Source organism: Coregonus lavaretus (genome assembly GCF_964263955.1).
Source record: "Coregonus lavaretus genome assembly, chromosome: 21".
In the NCBI taxonomy this organism is placed as follows: domain Eukaryota; kingdom Metazoa; phylum Chordata; class Actinopteri; order Salmoniformes; family Salmonidae; genus Coregonus; species Coregonus lavaretus.
The window spans coordinates 30,051,111-30,070,983 of record NC_140008.1 but is presented as its reverse complement, the minus strand read 5'-3'; the positions used below and the strand labels follow the sequence as shown (position 1 = coordinate 30,070,983).

General features: G+C 45.6%; 1 protein-coding gene across 1 annotated transcript in view; it reads left to right on the top strand.

The window, feature by feature from the left end:
• Nucleotides 1-19,873, top strand: part of nos1apa (nitric oxide synthase 1 (neuronal) adaptor protein a) — a gene marked incomplete at its 3' end in the record, with an annotated part of 220,760 nt that overhangs the window by 100,347 nt on the left and 100,540 nt on the right. The window lies entirely within an intron of this gene.

Below are 19,873 nucleotides of genomic sequence, written 5' to 3'. Positions count from 1 at the left end.
TACCAATAAAATGGTCTGATGGTGATGTGGATATACTCTGAATACATATCGTAAATGAAATAAATTATATCACTCCAATACATTTTAATAGAAAGTTAGCAAAAATAGATAAGATCTTGCTAGCATGGAAAGGTATCGCTGATTAACTCTTTAGTATTATATATTCCATTTTATTTGGAACGGCAAGCCAGACAAAATTGAACGGGCCTATTTATATAATGAATATGAATTCGGAGGACAGAAATTATTTAAAAATGTATATTATTTTTTATTTAACCTTTATTTAACCAGGTAAGCCAGTTGAGAACAAGTTCTCATTTACAACATTAAATATTAAAGCATTAGACCTATCACTAAAAGCTTCAGTCATACAAAAGTTATACTTAAATCCGAACTGGTTCTCTAGCAAATTAGTAAGATTGTCTCACCCCATGTTCAAGAATGGCCTTTTTCCCTTTATTCAGATTACCACCTCTCACTTTCAGTTATTTGAAAAGGAAATAATCTCCCAAATATCACTATTTCTAAAACAAGCCATAGAAAGTTGGTTGCAATTTCAATTTAATCCTCCAGAAACGACAGAACAAATAATGCAACAAATATTGTGGGTAAACTGAAATGTACTAATTGATAATAAAAAAATAAAAAAAGGTATAATCTTCGTAAATTATATAATAGGTAGGACTGGAGGAGTTATGTTGCACATGCAGCTAACAAAAACATATGGAAATGTCTGCCCTACCCAAAATTACAACCAAATAATTGCAGCATTACCGTAAAAATGGAAGAGGAAAGTGGAAGGGGGAAAAGGTAAGGAACTTGTCTGTCAGCCCTGCATTAAAGAACATAATTGGTTAAAGAAAATTGTGATAAATAAAAAAGTATACCAGTTTCATTTAAGGACCAAAGGATTGATAGCCGTCCCATATACAGTTAAAGTCGGAAGTTTACATACACCTTAGCCAAATACATTTAAACTCAGTTTTTCACAATTCCTGACATTTAATCCTAGTAAACATTCCCTGTTTTAGGTCAGTTAGGATCACCACTTTATTTTAAGAATGTGAAATGTGAGAATAATACTAGAGATAATTATTTATTTAAGCTTTTATTTCTTTCATCACATTCCCAGTGGGTCAGAAGTTTACATACACTCAATTCATATTTGGTAGCATTGCCTTTAAATTGTTTAACTTGGGTCAAATGTTTCGGGTAGATTTCCACAAACTTCCCACAATAAGTTGGGTGAATTTTGGCCCATTCCTCCTGACAGAGCTGGTGTAACTGAGTCAGGTTTGTAGGCCTCCTTGCTCGCACATTCTTTTTCAGTTCTTCCCACACATTTTATATAGGATTGAGGTCAGGGCTTTGTGATGGCCACTCCAATACCTTGACTTTGTTGTCCTTAAGCCATTTTTCCACAACTTTGGAAGTATGCTTGGGGTCATTGTCCATTTGGAAGACCCATTTGCGACCAAGCTTTAACTTCCTTACTGATGTCTTGAGATGTTGCTTCAATATATCCACATAATTTTCCTTCCTCATGATGCCATCTATTTTGTGAAGTGCACCAGTCCCTCTTGCAGCAAAGCACCCCCACAGCATGATGCTGCCTCTCCTGTGCTTCACGGTTGGGATGGTGTTCTTCTGCTTGCAAGCGTTCCCCTTTTCCTTTTTCCTCATTATGGCCAAACAGTTCTATTTTTGTTTCATCAGACCAGAGGACATTTCTCCAAAAAGTACGATCTTTGTCCCCATGTGCAGTTGCAAACCATAGTCTGGCTTTTTTATGGCGGTTTTGGAGCTGTGGCTTCTTCCTTGCTGAGCGGCCTTTCAGGTTATGTCGATATAGGACTTGTTTGACTGTGGATATAGATACTTTTGTACCTGTTTCCTCCAGCATCTTCACAAGGTCCTTTGCTGTTGTTCTGGGATTGATTTGCACTTTTCGCACCAAAGTACGTTCATCTCTAGGAGACAGAACGCGTCTGCTTCCTGAGCGGTATGACAGCTGCGTCATGGTGTTTATACTTGCGTACTATTGTTTGTACAGATGAACGTGGTACCTTCAGGCGTTTGGAAATTACTGCCAAAGATGAACCAGACTTGTGGAGGTCTACAATTGTTTTTCTGAGGTCTTGGCTGATTTCTTTTGATTTTCCCATGATGTCAAGCAAAGAGGCACTGAGTTTGAAGGTAGGACTTGAAATACATCCACAGGTACACCTCCAATTGACTCAAATAATGTCAATTAGCCTATCAGAAGCTTCTAAGGCCATGACATAATTTTCTGGAATTTTCCAAGCTGTTTAAAGGCACAGTCAACTTAGTGTATGTAAACTTCTGACCCACTGGAATTGTGATACAGTGAATTATAAGTGAAATAATCTGTCTGTAAACAATTGTTGGAAAAATTACTTGTGTCATGCACAAAGTAGATGTCCTTACCAGCTTGCTAAAACTATAGTTTGTTAACAAGAAATTTGTGGAGTGGTTGAAAAACAAGTTTTAATGACTCCAACCTAAGTGTATGTAAACATCTGACTTCAACTGTAGATTGCAAAATAGTTGGGAAGAGATTTCTGACATATGAACTGATACGAAAACGGCGCCGGATTCAAAACTTAGATTTTTTCAATTTAAATTATTATACAAAATTCTTGCTACCAATAGAAGGTTATTTATATGGGGGATACAATCTTCCCAGCTCTACAGATTTTGCTGCGAAGAGATAGAATCATTAGATAATTTGTTTTGGTACTGTCCATTTGTAGCTTGTTTTTAGTCACAGGTCCAGGAATGGCTGAAGGATTGCAATATTTACCTGGAGCTAACCCTGCAGATAGCACTACTGGGTGATCAGAAAAGTCATAGTCAATCGATCAATAATATTATAATACTCTTAGCAAAAATGTATATTTTCAATTTACAATCTGTAGAAACAATGAGAACAGAAGGATTCAGAACTTTTGTGAAACATCAGAGTACAGTTGAAAAATATATGGCAAATAGAAATCCAATATGGATGGTGTTAAGAGATAGTTGGGAGGTGTTGAATGGAGCTGAAGGATGGGACTAATAACAACTAACAACTAATAACAAGAAGATAACTAATGTAAAGCATAATGTGTCCATAATAATTATATAGGTAATAGGTTGAGAGCTTTTGTGAAAGAGCACAGTTAGAAAGATATGGCATATAGAAGCAAACCGGATGGACATCATGAAAATGATCGAAGAGGTTGAGGGTAGAGGAAGTTCAGGAGTAAAAACAAACGAAAGATAATTATTGTAAAATTGACTGTGTCCATAAAATGTATATAATTGAGTATGTATACGCTGGAAGTAGAGGCCTAAGCGTTGTTGTTCTCTAGTTTACTCCAATTAGGGAAGGGGTGGTGGGGTTGGAAAGTAATAAAGGGAAAATAAGGGTATGTATATATATATGTATGTATATGTACTGTGAGGGAAAAAAGTATTTGATCCCCTGCTGATTTTGTAAGTTTGCCCACTGACAAAGAAATGATCAGTCTATAATTTTAATGGTAGGTTTATTTGAACAGTGAGAGACAGAATTACAACAAAATAATCAAAAATGTTATAAATTGATTTGCATTTTAATGAGGGAAATAAGTATTTGACCCCTCTGCAAAACATTACTTAGTACTTGGTGGCAAAACCCTTGTTGGCAATCACAGAGGGCAGACGTTTCTTGTAGTTGGCCACCAGGTTTGCACACATCTCAGGAGGGATTTTGTCCCACTCCTCTTTGTAGATCTTCTCCAAGTCATTAAGATTTCGAGGCTGACGTTTGGCAACTCGAACCTTCAGCTCCCTCCACAGAGGCTAGGCCACTCCAGGACCTTAATGTGCTTCTTCTTGAGGTACTCCCAAGATTTTATGGTACATGGCCCCATCCATCGTCCCTTTGATGCGGTGAAGTTGTCCTGTCCCCTTAGCAGAAAAACACCCCCAAAGCATAATGTTTCCACCTCCATGTTTGACGGTGGGGATGGTGTTCTTGGGGTCATAGGCAACATTCCTCCTCCTCCAAACACGGCAAGTTGAGTTGATGCCAAAGAGCACCATTTTGGTCTCACCTGACCACAACACTTTCACCCAGTTCTCCTCTGAATCATTCAGATGTTCATTATCAAACTTCAAACGGGCATGTATATGTCACGTACGTTGAAGGACGGGTCAGACCAAGGCGCAGCGTGAAATGCATACATGTTTATTATAACGAATAAACACACGAACAAAACAACGTAACGTGAAGTCCTCAGGCTAAACACAACACAAGCCTCTACATGGAACAAGATCCCACAACTAATGATAACAAACAGACAACTTAAGTATGATCCCCAATCAGAGATAACGAGCGACAGCTGCCTCTGATTGGTAATCACACCCGGCCAAACATAGAAACACAAACCTAGAACGAAAACATCGAAATACTATCATAGATATCCACACCCTGACTCAACATACAAGAGTCCCATAAGTCAGGACGTACCCCCTCCCCCCCCCCCCCCCAATGGTGCGGACTCCAACTGCACAAACCTGACATAACAGGGTAGGGTCCGGGAGGGCATTCCGCCTCGGAGGCGGATCTGGCTCTGGGCGTGACGACCACATTCTCTCAGCCTCCCCATTGCGCCCCTGGTCTGATCTGGACCTCGGCGCGCTGCTTCCCCTCTCCTTCCTCCCACGATGCACCAAACCCTGTCTGAGCCCTGGTGTGGGAGACCCCGAACCTGGAGCGGGGCTGACGTCTGGGTCTGGACTGGAGTCGTTGACCGGAGCTGGACTAGGCACTGGTGGAGCGGACTGCTCTGGCTCCGGAGTGGAGCAACTGACCGGAGCTGGATCAGGCACCGGTGGAGCGGACTGCTCTGACTCCGGAGTGGATCAGCTGACCGGTGCCGGACCAGGCACCAGTGGAACGGGCATGGGCCGTGCCGGACTGGCGACACGCACCACTGGCTTGGTGCGGGGAGCAGGCACGGGCCGTACCGGACTGGGAACACGCACCACTGGCTTGGTGCGAGGAACAGGAACGGGCCGGGCCGGACTGGGAACACGTACCACTGGTCTGGTGCGAGGAGCAGGAATGGGCCGGGCTGGACTGGCGACACGCACCACTGGCTTGGTGCGGGGAGCAGGCACGGGCCGTACCGGACTGGGAACACGCACCACTGGCTTGGTGCGGGGAGCAGGAACGGGCCGTACCGGACTGGGAACACGCACCACTGGCTTGGTGCGAGGAACAGGAACGGGCCGGGCCGGACTGGGAACACGTACCACTGGTCTGGTGCGAGGAGCAGGAATGGGCCGGGCTGGACTGGCGACACGCACCACTGGCTTGGTGCGGGGAGCAGGCACGGGCCGTACCGGACTGGGAACACGCACCACTGGCTTGGTGCGGGGAGCAGGCACGGGCCGTACCGGACTGGGAACACGCACCACTGGCTTGGTGCGAGGAACAGGAACGGGCCGGGCCGGACTGGGAACACGTACCACTGGTCTGGTGCGAGGAGCAGGAATGGGCCGGGCTGGACTGGAGACATGCACCACTGGCTTGGTGCGGGGAGCAGGCACGGGCCGTACCGGACTGGGAACATGCACCACTGGTCTGGTGCGAGGAACAGGAACGGGCCGGACTGGCGACACGCACCACTGGCCTGCTGTGAGGAACACGAACGGGCCGGACCGGACTGGCGACACGCACCACTGGTCTGGTGCGGGGAGCAGGCACGGGCCGTACCGGACTGGGAACATGCACCACTGGCCTGGTGCGAGGAACAGGAACGGGCCAGGCCGGACTGGGAATACGCACCACTGGTCTGGTGCGAGGTAAAGGAACGGGCCGGGCCGGACTGGTGACACGCACCACTGGTCTGGTGCGAGGTAAAGGAACGGGCCGGGCCGGACTGGCGACATGCACCACTGGCCTGGTGCGAGGAACAGGAACCGGCTGTACCGGACTGGGAACACGCACCACTGGCTTGGTGCGGGGAGCAGGCATGGGCCGGGCCGGACTGGCGACACGCACCACTGGCCTGGTGCAAGGAACAGGAACGGGCCGTACCGGACTGGGAACACGCACCACTGGCTTGGTGCAGGGAGCAGGGAGCAGGCACGGGCCGTACCGGACTGGGAACACGCACCACTGGCGTGGTGCGAGGAACAGGAACGGGCTGTGCCGGACTGGGCACACGCATCACTAGCTTGGTGCGAGACGCAGGCACGAGGTGTACCGGACTGGGAACTGATGTTAGAGAACTCCGACTGTACCAGTCTTTCACTCTCCGCGCCCAGTCCTCCTCCCGTGAGGACTCCTCCCTGAGCCCCCACGAGTGCAGTGGTCGTGCTCTTCTCCATCGATCCCCGACCACCCATTTAGCCCCCCCCAAAAAAAATGTTGGGGCCTTCTCTCTGCCTTCCTCCTCGGCCGGCACCTTCTGTGTTGCCGTTGCTCCTCTCTAAACCGGGCCTTCACTGTCTCCACCCAAGGACGGCGATCCATCCCAGCCTGAATCTCCTCCCATGTCAAGGATCCCTTTCCGTCCAGGATCTCCTCCCATGTCCAGGATGTCTGCTCCTGGGCACGCTGCTTGGTCCATTTTTGGTGGGATCTTCTGTCACGTACGTTGAAGGATGGGTCAGACCAAGGCGCAGCTTGAAATGCATACATGTTTATTATAACGAATAAACACACGAACAAAACAACGTAACGTGAAGTCCTCAGGCTAAACACAACACAAGCCTCTACACGGAACAAGATCCCACAACTAATGATAACAAACAGGCAACTTAAGTATGATCCCCAATCAGAGACAACGAGCGACAGCTGCCTCTGATTGGGAATCACACCCGGCCAAACATGGAAACACAAACCTAGAACGAAAACATAGAAATACTAACATAGATATCCACACCCTGACTCAACATACAAGAGTCCCATAAGTCAGGGCGTGACAGTATATGTGCTTTCTTGAGCAAGGGGACCTTGCGGGCGCTGCAAGATTTCAGTCCATCACGGCGTAGTGTGTTACCAATTGTTTTCTTGGTGACTATGGTCCCAGCTGCCTTGAGATCATTGACAAGATCCTCCCGTGTAGTTCTGGGCTGATTCCTCACCGTTCTCATGATCATTGCAACTCCACGAGGTGAGATCTTGCATGGAGCCCCAGGCCGAGGGAGATTGACAGTTCTTTTGTGTTTCTTCCATTTGCAAATAATCGCACCAACTGTTGTCACCTTCTCACCAAGCTGCTTGGCGATGGTCTTGTAGCCCATTCCAGCCTTGTGTAGGTCTACAATGTTGTCCCTGACATCCTTGGAGAGCTCTTTGGTCTTGGCCATGGTGGAGAGTTTGGAATCTGATTGATTGATTGCTTCTGTGGACAGGTGTCTTTTATACAGATAACAAACTGAGATTAGGAGCACTCCCTTTAAGAGTGTGCTCCTAATCTCAGCTCGTTACCTGTATAAAAGACACCTGGGAGCCAGAAATCTTTCTGATTGAGAGGGGGTCAAATACTTATTTCCCTCATTAAAATCCAAATTAATTTATAACATTTTTTACATGCGTTTTTCTGGATTTTTTTGTTGTTATTCTGTCTCTCACTGTTCAAATAAACCTACCATTAAAATTATAGACTGATAATTTCTTTGTCAGTGGGAAAACGTACAAAATCAGCAGGGGATCAAATAGTTTTTTCCCTCAGTGTAGTCCTAAATATTTCAAAAACTAAAAGCACTGTATTTGGGACAAATGATTCACTAAATCCTAAACCTCAACTAAATCTTGTAATGAATAATGTGGAAATTGAGCAAGTTGAGGTGACTAAACTGCTTGGAGTAACCCTGGATTGTAAACTGTCACATGTCAACATGTTGATACAACAGTAGCTAAGATGGAGAGAAGTCTGTCCATAATAAAGCGCTGCTCTGCCTTCTTAACAACACTATCAACAAGGCAGGTCCTGCAGGCCCTATTTTGTCACACCTGAACTACTGTTCAGTTGTGTGGTCAGGTGCCACAAAGAGGGACTTAGGAAAATTACAATTGGCTCAGAACAGTGCAGCACGGCTGGCCCTTAAATTTACACAGGGAGCTAACATTAATGATATGCATATCAATCTCTCACGGTTCAAAGTGGAGGAGAGATTGACTTCATCACTACTTGTTTTTGTAAGTGTGTTTGCAAGCTGAATGCACCGAGCTGTCTCTTTAAACTACTAGCACACAGCTCGGACACCCATGCATACCCCAAGAGACATTCCACCAAAGGTCTCTTCACAAGTCCAGAACAGACTATGGGATGCGCACAGTACTACATAGAGCCATGACTACATGAAACTCTATTCCACATCAGGTAACTGATGCAAGCAGTAGAATCAGATTGAAATAACAGATAAAAATACACCTTATGGAGCAGCGGGGACTTTGAAGAGACACACACACAGTTACAGACACACGCATACGCACACAAATGCTAGCACTCTTCACACAAGTACATCTAAATAACTTTGTATGGTGGTATTATACATTTTGTATTGTAGACATGTAGTGGTCTAATAATGTTATAATTTGTTTTATGTGTAATGTAAGTGCCTTAATGTGTTTGGACCCCAGGAAGAGGCCTTGGCAGCAGCTAATGGGGTTCCCTAATAAATACAAATACAACTAGTTTTTTCAATAGTAATGGTATTAGGTTTGGCTGGATTTAATGGTAAATGATGTTTTCTAATATTGTTATTGAAAAACCTCAACTGCAATGCAATGTTTTATAATTGTATTATTTTATTAATGATTGTCACAATGTTTTAGTCACTAGCCCATTTTTGTAGGAAAGGTCTTCATATTAGAATTGCACAATAGGGTTAGCCCTCTCAGAGAGCTGCCATTTGTTGGACTATTCAAAGAGAGTTGGGTTGAAGCATTAGGTTGCTAAGAGAAGGACAAACTGAATTGCTTTCATGGAGGACTGGCTGGACTTGTGAGGATGACCACACAACTTATTTTCATCATGAGCGAAAGCTATTGGGGTTCTACCCAAAGTTGCAAAGAAAATGTTGTAATACATTTAATAAACATGAGACCAACAACATGGATCACAAGATTCACAGGGAATACATTACATAGGATGAAGAAGCATTCCATACTACTTGTCAGACATTGTAGCAGGTGATTTGAACGGAGTCAGGCGCAGGAGGTGTAAATCACAGAATACTGGTTTATTGGGCCAATACAGCGGTTCGCAGCAATGCATAAAACAACTATAGTGCAACTTAACGGCGCACTGGGAAAAACAAAACACACGGGTGAATATCCCGGCGATAAAGTACAATATGCTCCACCGAGCTATCGACACCTCCACATGGAAACAATCACACACAAAGACATGGGGAGCAGAGGGAATACTTATACAGACCCTGATGAGGGGATATGAAGCAGGTGTGTGTGAAAACAAGACAAAACAAATGGAATGATGAAAAGAGGAGTGGCAGTGGCTAGAAGGCCGGTGACGACGAACGGCGAAGCCTGCCGAACAAGGAGAGAAGGTAACTTTGGCGGAAGTCGTGACAGTACCCCCCCCCCCCCCCTGACGCCGACACCGGCCAGGAGGATGCGAAGCAAGGCGATCCGGATGGTGACAGTGGAAATCCCGTAACAGGGAGGGATCAAGGACATCCTTCACCGGGACCCAGCACCACTCCTCCAGACCGTACCCCTCCCACTCCACGAGGTACTGAAGGCCCCCCACCCGACGCCTCGAATCCAGGATGGAAAGGATGGAGTATGCCAGGGCCTCCTCGATGTCCAGAGGGGGCGGAGGGACCTCCCGCACCTCAGACTCCTGGAGCGGACCAGCCACCACTGGCCTGAGGAGAGACACGTGAAACGAGGGGTTAATACGGTAATCTGGAGGGAGTAGCAACCTATACGTAACCTTGTTTACTCTCCTCAGGACTTTGAACCGCCCCACAAACCGCGGGCTCAGCTTCCAGCATGGCAGGCGGAGGGGCAGGTTCCGGGTCGAGAGCCAGACCCGATCACCCGGTACAAAGACCAGGGCCTCACTGCGGTGGTGGTCAGCGTTGGCCTTCTGGCGACACACTGCGCGCTGGAGGTGGACGTGGGCAGCGTTCCACGTCTCCTTCGTGCACCGAAACCAGTCGTCCTCCGCAGGAGCTTCGGTCTGGCTCTGATGCCACGGTGCCAGGACCGGCTGATACCCTAAAACACATTGAAATGGTGACAGGTTAGTGGAGGAGTGGCGGAGAGAGTTCTGTGCATATTCGGCCCATGGCAAGAACACCGACCACTCCCCCGGCTGGTCCTGGCAGTAGGACCGCAGGAACCTACCCACATCCTGATTCACCCGTTCCACCTGCCCATTAGATTCGGGGTGAAACCCAGAGGTATTGCACGTTGGTTCAACATAATTTAATTACGTGGAAACAACGTTGATTCAACCAGTGTGTGCCCAGTGGGTAACCTTTTACTTATCTAATCTTCTCAGATAAGTGCATAGGGGCAAGAAAGTGGTGTACTTTGGACACTAGGTTGTGTTTAACAGCCAATCTGTTATTTAAAAGGGCAGATAGCAGAAGGCAGGTGTCTGGCTCCTCACTCTGTCTCAGGAAAAGTATTAGATATTGGAAATTGGAGATTTCACTCTCACCTTTTCTCCCAGACAGTCACCTCAGTAAAATCTTTACATTCCTCAAGCCATTACCAGTTTTTCTCTCTCTCTCGACCTCATTCTTTCACACACACCCACACTCAAACTCTCTCCCTCTCTCCCTTATTCCCCCTCTTCCTCTCTCCCGTATTCCCACTCTCTCTCAGGAAGAGAGGTGTCAGGGAGATTGATTGGTCTAACTGATGGTTCCTGGTCGATAATCAAAACTAATGCTACTTGTTAGGATTGAATTAGAGCCTTCATGGATCACTTTGGCCGCTGGGCAGTAACACACACTGCTGCTCAGGGACTGCGTGTGTGTCCGTGCGTGTGTGTGTGTGTGTGTGTAGGCAGGTGGGTAACAGTATTGGCCTGGTTCTGTCTTCTCCAGCTGTCCCCCCTAACAGATGGAAGGGAAGTTGGACAGCATCACACACACACACAAGCACACACACACACACACCACAATTGCTCTCAAGGAATACTTCATAAAGTCTTTAAATTGGCAATCCGCAGTTACTACATACATTTTCTTTACTTATAAATTACTGATATACAGTATACCCATTAATATACTGTAACATATAAATGCCTCATGAGCTTAGTTCAACTGTTGTATCCCATCAGAACCCAAAATATAAGCTTGTTTTAATCCAATGTTTGTAATGTAAATGTAAACAAACACTGTATCGCTTCAGAACATGGTCAAAACTATACTTTTGATATCATGGATGGTCATTCCTTGGAACCATATATATAGTTACATTTCTCCAGCCCCATCCCTCAGCTTTTTACTAATACAGCGGCAGGGAGTCGGCTTTGTTATTATTTCAAGTGCAGATTGCCCCTTTAAAGATCAAAAGCGTATGCTCTTTCATAAGGCAACTATTTATGTAAGACCCTTCCATGGAAATGCTGGCACACTGAACTAGTCAGCTAGCTGGCTGACACTGCGTCTGAAAGACACCTTTTGGTGTGTGTGCGTGTGTACGTACGTACGTATGTGTGTGTGAGAGACGAAATGCAGGCAAAATGCCGCATCCAACCTCTGTGAAAAGGTTTATTATTATGGCAGTCATTGATGAATGGCTCTGTCGTTGTTGGATGATATGAATGGTATTTGTATGTGTGTGAAAATAGCCTTTGAGACTGAAGATGGCATTATGTTTGTCTGATGGTGTTGTTATTGCTTTGATGGATTACAGAGCAAACGGCTGGAGCCGACCTTTAGGAAATAATGACATGCTTTTCTGGCGATATGAAGGCTAAATGTTAAATGAATCAAATGCTGAGACAGTGTACAGTATTTACATGAACAGTATTTCTAAGGGAAGGATTCGTCTTCTAAGCCCTGTCTTTTTCACAAGATCAAATTTTCAAAATGGCAGCGCAACAATTAATGGCTTTTTTAGCAGGGAGCCATTGCAGCGTTAACTGTCGTAATTAGGTCAGTTTATTTGGTCCTTTCATGTGTCGTTGAACATCCCATCATCAATAGTAGATATAAATTGGAAATTGAAAGTGAATGTGCTGTGACACCGTTACAAGCCTGCCAGACCAGACTAGCTGATGTGATTGACTGATGATTGACTGATTACGCCGCATAGATGCATATACTGTATGTGCCAGCTGTCCAGTGAGAGCCATTAGATAGATGCAGTCATATGGCCTGTGTGGTCCAGCGGTTAAAGCCGCTCACCACAGCATACATGTATGCCAGAGTCGGCATGGGTTCAAATCCGTCCGACTGCCCTTTGGTTCATCCTACTCCTATTCCTGTTATTCCAACACTTTACTATCTCTTCAATGAACCTAAAAAATTACGAAAGGAGTGGGACAGCCCCACTCCTTAAAAAATACCTTTAAAAAAGAGGCCATTCAGATGCACCCACAAGCCAAACAAATACGCACACACACACACAGATGCGCAAACACTCAAACACATGTCGCACAGACAGTCTCTGTACTGTATTGTATGTATGTCTGTCTCTACCCCTCTGTCCGTCTGCCCCTCTCTCTGTCTGTCTTCCTGGCTGTCTGTCTTCCTGGCTCTGCCTGTCAATCAATCATGTTAGCCGCTGGTCTGGTAACAGGTAGTGGTCAGCAGATTATTCCTCTTCCTCAGGGTTAAGCAGAGGATGAGATTCCAGGCAGGCCCCAACCTCAGCCTAATAGCAGGCAGACAGTGTTTTACTCTCCTCCCTGGAATTAACTCTCCTCCAGAGAATGTAGCAATGCTCAGAGTCCTGACTGCTGCATTACTGCTGCACTGAACAGGCCAGGCAGGCAGACATCTCAGCCAGATAAACTTTTAATGGACTTTTCAAACCTGGCCAGTATGGATTAGCTGGTGTGGATTGTGCTGAATACTTGAATGTGCCTGGAGAGAGATTTGGGGATTTCTATGCTGAAAGGGAAATGCACTGGCACCTCCAAGCTCCAGCTGACACAGGTGGCCAGTCTGGCCACACATACACACACACACATACACACACACACACACACACACACACACACATACACACACACAGGGGCATACTTAGTGATTTGGAGCCCAAGGCAGAGGCCAGCCTGAGGCCTCCTGCCCAGAGCCTTTTGGGGATCCTAAGCGAGATTTGGTTGGTGCCCTTCGTGCCCGGTTGGTAATTCAGCCATGATTACTACAAGGTTTAGATAGTTGGCTAGCAATCTATAAAATGTTAACTGACATGGGCTAATTGACTGACATAACAAGAGGAAAACTGCTGATGCACTACCGAAATTGCACCTTCTGTATTCTACTATTCTAACTCCCAACAGTAAGTTGAGACCCCAACTGAGTTCCTAAAAATAAAAAATCACGAGCCCCCCTAATGATGTGAGGCCCCAGAAAATTGCCTTAGTTGCCTAATCTTAAATCTGCCACTGCACACACACACCTCGCTGTGTCTGTCTGGGCCAGGTGCAGTTGGCTACAGTGCAGAAAGGATAGTCAGTATTCTCCCACACCGCAGACATCAGACAGAATAACATTTAAGTAAGATATTCAAGACATGAAGGCATCAGGTTCACATTGATTTATGCTGCTGCTAGGTCTAGGCCTATATGTTTATGACAGAGTTGTTTTTCCCAGTCATGTTGTGCAAATGTATATGTGAGTGCACTCTTCATCCCTATGGCTGTGCAGGCATGGTGTGTGATGTATGTGTGTTTCTGAAGAGCAGAAATCTTTACTGTGCTCAACTCTGATTGATCATACACTAGCAGGGGTAAGGGTAATACACTCTGCAGATGAAATCAGGGAAGCTAGCCAAAGCCTTTAAACCTCTAGCTACCTTCCTATCTAATGCCTTGAAGAGTCTCCCCTGCTAGCCAATGTCTTTGAGAGACAGCTGTAGAAAATGCCTCTTAGTTATTTTTTTATTTTTTTTGCTAAATTGGAAGAGACATGTACAGTGAGGGGAAAAAAGTATTTGATCCCCTGCTGATTTTGTATGTTTGCCCACTGACAAAGAAATGATCAGTCTATAATTTTAATGGTAGGTTATTCTGTCTCTCAGGTAACAGTGAGAGACAGAATAACGCATCAAGAACGCATGTCAAAAATGTTATAAATTGATTTGCATTTTAATGAGGGTAATAAGTATTTGACCCCTCTGCAAAACATGACTTAGTACTTGGTGGCAAAACCGTTGTTGGCAATCACAGAGGTCAGACGTTTCTTGTAGTTGGCCACCAGGTTTGCACACATCTCAGGAGGGATTTTGTCCCACTCCTCTTTGCAGATCTTCTCCAAGTCATTAAGGTTTCGAGGCTGACGTTTGGCAACTCAAACCTTCAGCTCCCTCCACAGATTTTCTATGGGATTAAGGTCTGGAGACTGGCTAGGCCACTCCAGGATCTTAATGTGCTTCTTCTTGAGCCACTCCTTTGTTGCCTTGGCCGTGTGTTTTGGGTCATTGTTATGCTGGAATACCCATCCACGACCCATTTTCAATGCCCTGGCTGAGGGAAGGAGGTTCTCACCCAAGATTTGACGGTACATGGCCCCGTCCATCGTCCCTTTGATGCAGTGAAGTTGTCCTGTCCCCTTAGCAGAAAAACACCCCCAAAGCATAATGTTTCCACCTCCATGTTTGACGGTGGGGATGGTGTTCTTGGGGTCATAGGCAGCATTCCTCCTCCTCCAAACACGGCGAGTTGAGTTGATGCAAAAGAGCTCCATTTTGGTCTCATCTGACCACAACACTTTCACCCAGTTCTCCTCTGAATCATTCAGATGTTCATTGGCAAACTTCAGACGGGCCTGTGTATGTGCTTTCTTGAGCAGGGGGACCTTGCGGGCGCTGCAGGATTTCAGTCCTTCACGGCGTGTGTTACCAATTGTTTTCTTGGTGACTATGGTCCCAGCTGCCTTGAGATCATTGACAACATTGCCCAGTCATGTGAAATCCATAGATTAGGGCCTAATTAATTTATGTAAATTCACTGATTTCCTTATATGAACTGCAACACTTGCGTTATATTTTTGTTCAGTATATATTAAAGTTTGATACATTTGGTCAGTGCAATTATAGTATTGATAGGAAAATCATAGGGTTCAACTTAAGCAACAAAATAACGATTAAATAATCCACAAATGAATAGTCATGTCAGAGCCAACAGTACAAAGACAAAATCCACAATGTAAATTACAATCTTAGTCTTGCCTGAACCTCTGGTGTGTCTTTTGAGTCTGAATGGGAGTCCAAAACCAAGGAAATACTGTCACGCCCTGGCCTTGAGAGCCCGGTTTTCTTTGGTTGGTTTGGTCAGGGTGTGAATTTCTATGTGTACATTCTATGTTATTGTAGATCTATGTTGGCCGGGTGTGGTTCCCAATCAGAGGCAGCTGTTGCTCGTTGTCTCTGATTGGGGATCATACTTAGGCAGCCATGTTGCCTACCTATGTTGTGGAATCTTGTTTCTATGTGTTTTGCTTGTCTTATGTTTAGCCTTTAGAACTTCACGTTACGTTGCTTTTGTTGTTTTGTCGGTGTTTAATAAGTAAACGAACATGTACGCATACCACGCTGCACCTTGGTCCAATCCTGTATTCAACGAACATGACAAATACAGTAAATAATCCAAAGGAAAAACCCTCAAAAAGACAAAATAGTTAAATCCCAAAGCAATCCCAAATATAAATCAATAATCCAACAGAAATCCAAAAGGTCCAATGGAAATGGATGGCTCTGGAATATCTATTTTCCACACAAAAACGTATTTTTGAGTGTAATTCCGCTTTAAAGTAACTGTCCAGTGTTTCCAGATTTCTATGAAATATGACCTATAATTAATTACAATATGAGTGAAATAGTTTTCCTTCCAAAAAATGAAGTATGTTAAAAAGCAGCTTTTCTGTGTTTGAATAGTGTGGGCATACCTCAACAATAGAATGCTGTGGGCCAGAGCCATATATTTAGAAAGGCATGAGAACCCGGGGATTATCGTGTGAATAACTCCCGACTAAGGGCTGTTCTTAGGCCCGACGCCGAGCTGTTCTTATGCCAACATGTTTTTTTAAAGATGAGTGACGTTTTCATTAAAAATATATTTGAATGAGTGAATCTGTTTTATTTCATCCTTCCACTAGACAATATAGTCCGGGCAAAAGCCAGTTGTTAGTTCTGCATTCTGAAGTTGCTAGCCAAACGAGCTGGTCCTCCATTCCAAACGTTCTAAGCCAGTGGTCACCTACTGGTCGATAGTCGATCTCCAAGACATTCCTAGTCTATCGCCTAACATTTCTGTAAAAAACCCAACGATAAAACTTGTGTTCATATTTTTTTAATTTGTCTCGCGCTGTTGGTGGTAGGTGCACCCGCTTCAGCTGCCCTGCGCGCCAGGTAGGCGACGTGTTCCCATTTTGAACCATTTCAGCAATGTTCCCTCAAATTACTGCCAATGTTCACTAAAACAAAATTAGGCACTGAACAAATTTCAGGTCTGCTAAGCTCAAACTTGAACGTTGTGAAAATTCTGTTCAACTTCTGGCGCGCGTTTACTGTGAACACTGAGGTGTACCTGCTTTAAGTTAGTTTTCACAGTGGTCAAGTAGGCTACTGTGGCTATGTGATCATAATGTAGGCCTACCAGAGTGCATCTCATAACATTTTAACATGGAAATAGCTATTCTATCGTCCAGCCTACAGTAGCAGCCAATGGGTGGTGTTCAATGTAGGCCTACATTCATGAGACTTTTGAAAAAAGTTTATCCACTTGTCCTTCAGACAAGGAGGTGACTGAAAATGTTTTTGTGTTGTTTGATGCAAGAAACCACTTTACAAAATTAAATGCATCATTATTCCCATACCATAAACTAAACAGCGCCGGAGAAGATGGCTGCCGTTTTACAGCCCTCTAACCAATTGTACTATTATGTGTGTTTTTCGCGTTATTTGTAATTTATTTTGTACATAATGTTTCTGCCATCGTCTCTTATAACCAAAAAGAGCTTCTGGATATCAGGACAGCGATTACTCACCTCGTATTGGACTAAGATTTTTTCTTCAACGAGGCGGCCGCGAAGGATATCATACAGACACCCGACAAGGCCCAAATCCCCGTCATTCGCGTGAGGAAGAGACGGAGATATCGTGGACGTAGATCGGGGTGCCTTGTAAGGATCCGACGGCGAGCGAGTAAACTGCCTCTTCCATCAATCCTATTAGCCAATCTTCAATCATTGGAGAACAAATTGGATGACCTAAGATTACGGTTATCCTACCAACGGGACATTAAAAACTGTAATATCTTATGTTTCACCGAGTCGTGGCTGAACGACGACATGGATAACATACAGCTAGCGGGCTATACGCTACATCGGCAGGATAGAACGGCTGACTCCGGTAAGACAAGGGGTGGCGGTCTGTGTATATTTGTAAACAACAGCTGGTGCACAAAATCAAATACTAAGGAAGTCTCGAGGTTTTGCTCGCCTGAGGTAGAGTATCTTATGATAAGCTGTAGACCACACTATTTACCAAGAGAGTTTTCATCTATATTTTTCATAGCTGTCTATTTACCACCACAAACCAGTGCTGGCATTAATATTGCACTGAATGAGTTGTACAAGGCCATAAATCAACAGGAAAACGCTCATCCAGAGGCAGCGCTCCTAGTGACCGGGGACTTTAATGCAGGGAAACTTAAATCCGTTCTACCTAATTTCTACCAGCATGTTAAATGTGCAACCAGAGGAAAAAAAACTCTAGACCACCTTTACTCCACACACAGAGACGCATACAAAGCTCTCCCTCGCCCTCCATTTGGCAAATCTGACCAAAACTCTATCTTCCTGATTCCTGCTTATAAGCAAAAACTAAAGCAGGAAGCACCAGTGACTCGGTTAATAAAAAAGTGGTCAGATGACGCAGATGCTAAGCTACAGGACTGTTTTGCTAGCACAGACTGGAACATGTTCCGGGATTCTTCAGACAGCATTGAGGAGTACACCACATCAGTCACTGGCTTCATCAATAAGTGCATCGATGATGTCGTCCCCACAGTGACCGTACGTACATACCCCAACCAGAAGCCATGGATTACAGGAAACATCCGCACTGAGCTAAAGGGTAGAGCTGCCGCTTTCAAGGAACGGGACTCTAACCCGGACGCTTATAAGAAATCCCGCTATGCCCTCCGACGAACCATCAAACAGGCAAAGAGTCAATACAGGACTAAGATTGAATCGTACTACACTGGCTCTGACGCTTGTCGGATGTGGCAGGGCTTGAAAACTATTACAGACTACAAAGGGAAGCACAGCCGCGAGCTGCCCAGTGACACAAGCCTACCAGACGAGCTAAACCACTTCTATGCTCGCTTCGAGGCAAGCAACACTGATGCATGCATGAGAGCACCAGCTGTTCCGGATGACTATGTGATCACGCTCTCCGTAGCCAATGTGAGTAAGACTTTTAAGCAGGTCAACATTCACAAGGCCGCAGGGCCAGACGGATTACCAGGACGTGTACTCCGAGCATGTGCTGACCAACTGGCAAGTGTCTTCACTGACATTTTCAACATGTCCCTGACTGAGTCTGTAATACCAACATGTTTCAAGCAGACCACCATAGTCCCCGTGCCCAAGGACTCTAAGATAACCTGCCTAAATGACTACCGACCCGTAGCACTGACGTCTGTAGCCATGAAGTGCTTTGAAAGGCTGGTCATGGCTCACATCAACACCATTATCCCAGAAACCCTAGACCCACTCCAATTTGCACACCGCCCCAACAGATCCACAGATGATGCAATCTCTATTGCACTCCACACTGCCCTTTCCCACCTGGACAAGAGGAACACCTACGTGAGAATGCTATTCATTGACTACAGCTCAGCATTCAACACCATAGTGCCCTCTAAGCTCATCACTAAGCTAAGGATCCTGGGACTAAACACCTCCCTCTGCAACTGGATCCTGGACTTCCTGACGGGCCGCCCCCAGGTGGTAAGGGTAGGTAACAACACATCTGCCACACTGATCCTCAACACGGGGGCCCCTCAGGGGTGCGTGCTCAGTCCCCTCCTGTACTCTCTGTTCACCCATGACTGCGTGGCCAGGCACGACTCCAACACCATCATTAAGTTTGCCGACGACACAACAGTGGTAGGCCTGATCACCGACAACGATGAGACGGCCTATAGGGAGGAGGTCAGAGACCTGGCCGTGTGGTGCCAGGACAACAACCTCTCCCTCAACGTGACCAAGACAAAGGAGATGATTGTGGACTACAGGAAAAAAGAGAGGACTGAGCACGCCCCCATTCTCATCGACTGGGCTGTAGTGGAACAGATTGAGAGCTTCAAGTTCCTCGGTGTCCACATCACCAACGAACTATCATGGTCCAAACACACCAAGACAGTCGTGAAGAGGGCACAACAAAGCCTATTCCCCCTCAGGAGACTGAAAAGATTTGGCATGGGTCCTCAGATCCTCAAAAAATTATACAGCTGCACCATCGAGAGCATCCTGACTGGTTGCATCACCGCCTGGTATGGCAACTGCTTGGCCTCCGACCGCAAGGCACTACAGAGAATAGTGCGTACGGCCCAGTACATCACTGGGGCCAAGCTTCCTGCCATCCAGGACCTCTATACCAGGCGGTGTCAGAGGAAGGCCCTCAAAATTGTCAAAGACTCCAGCCACCCTA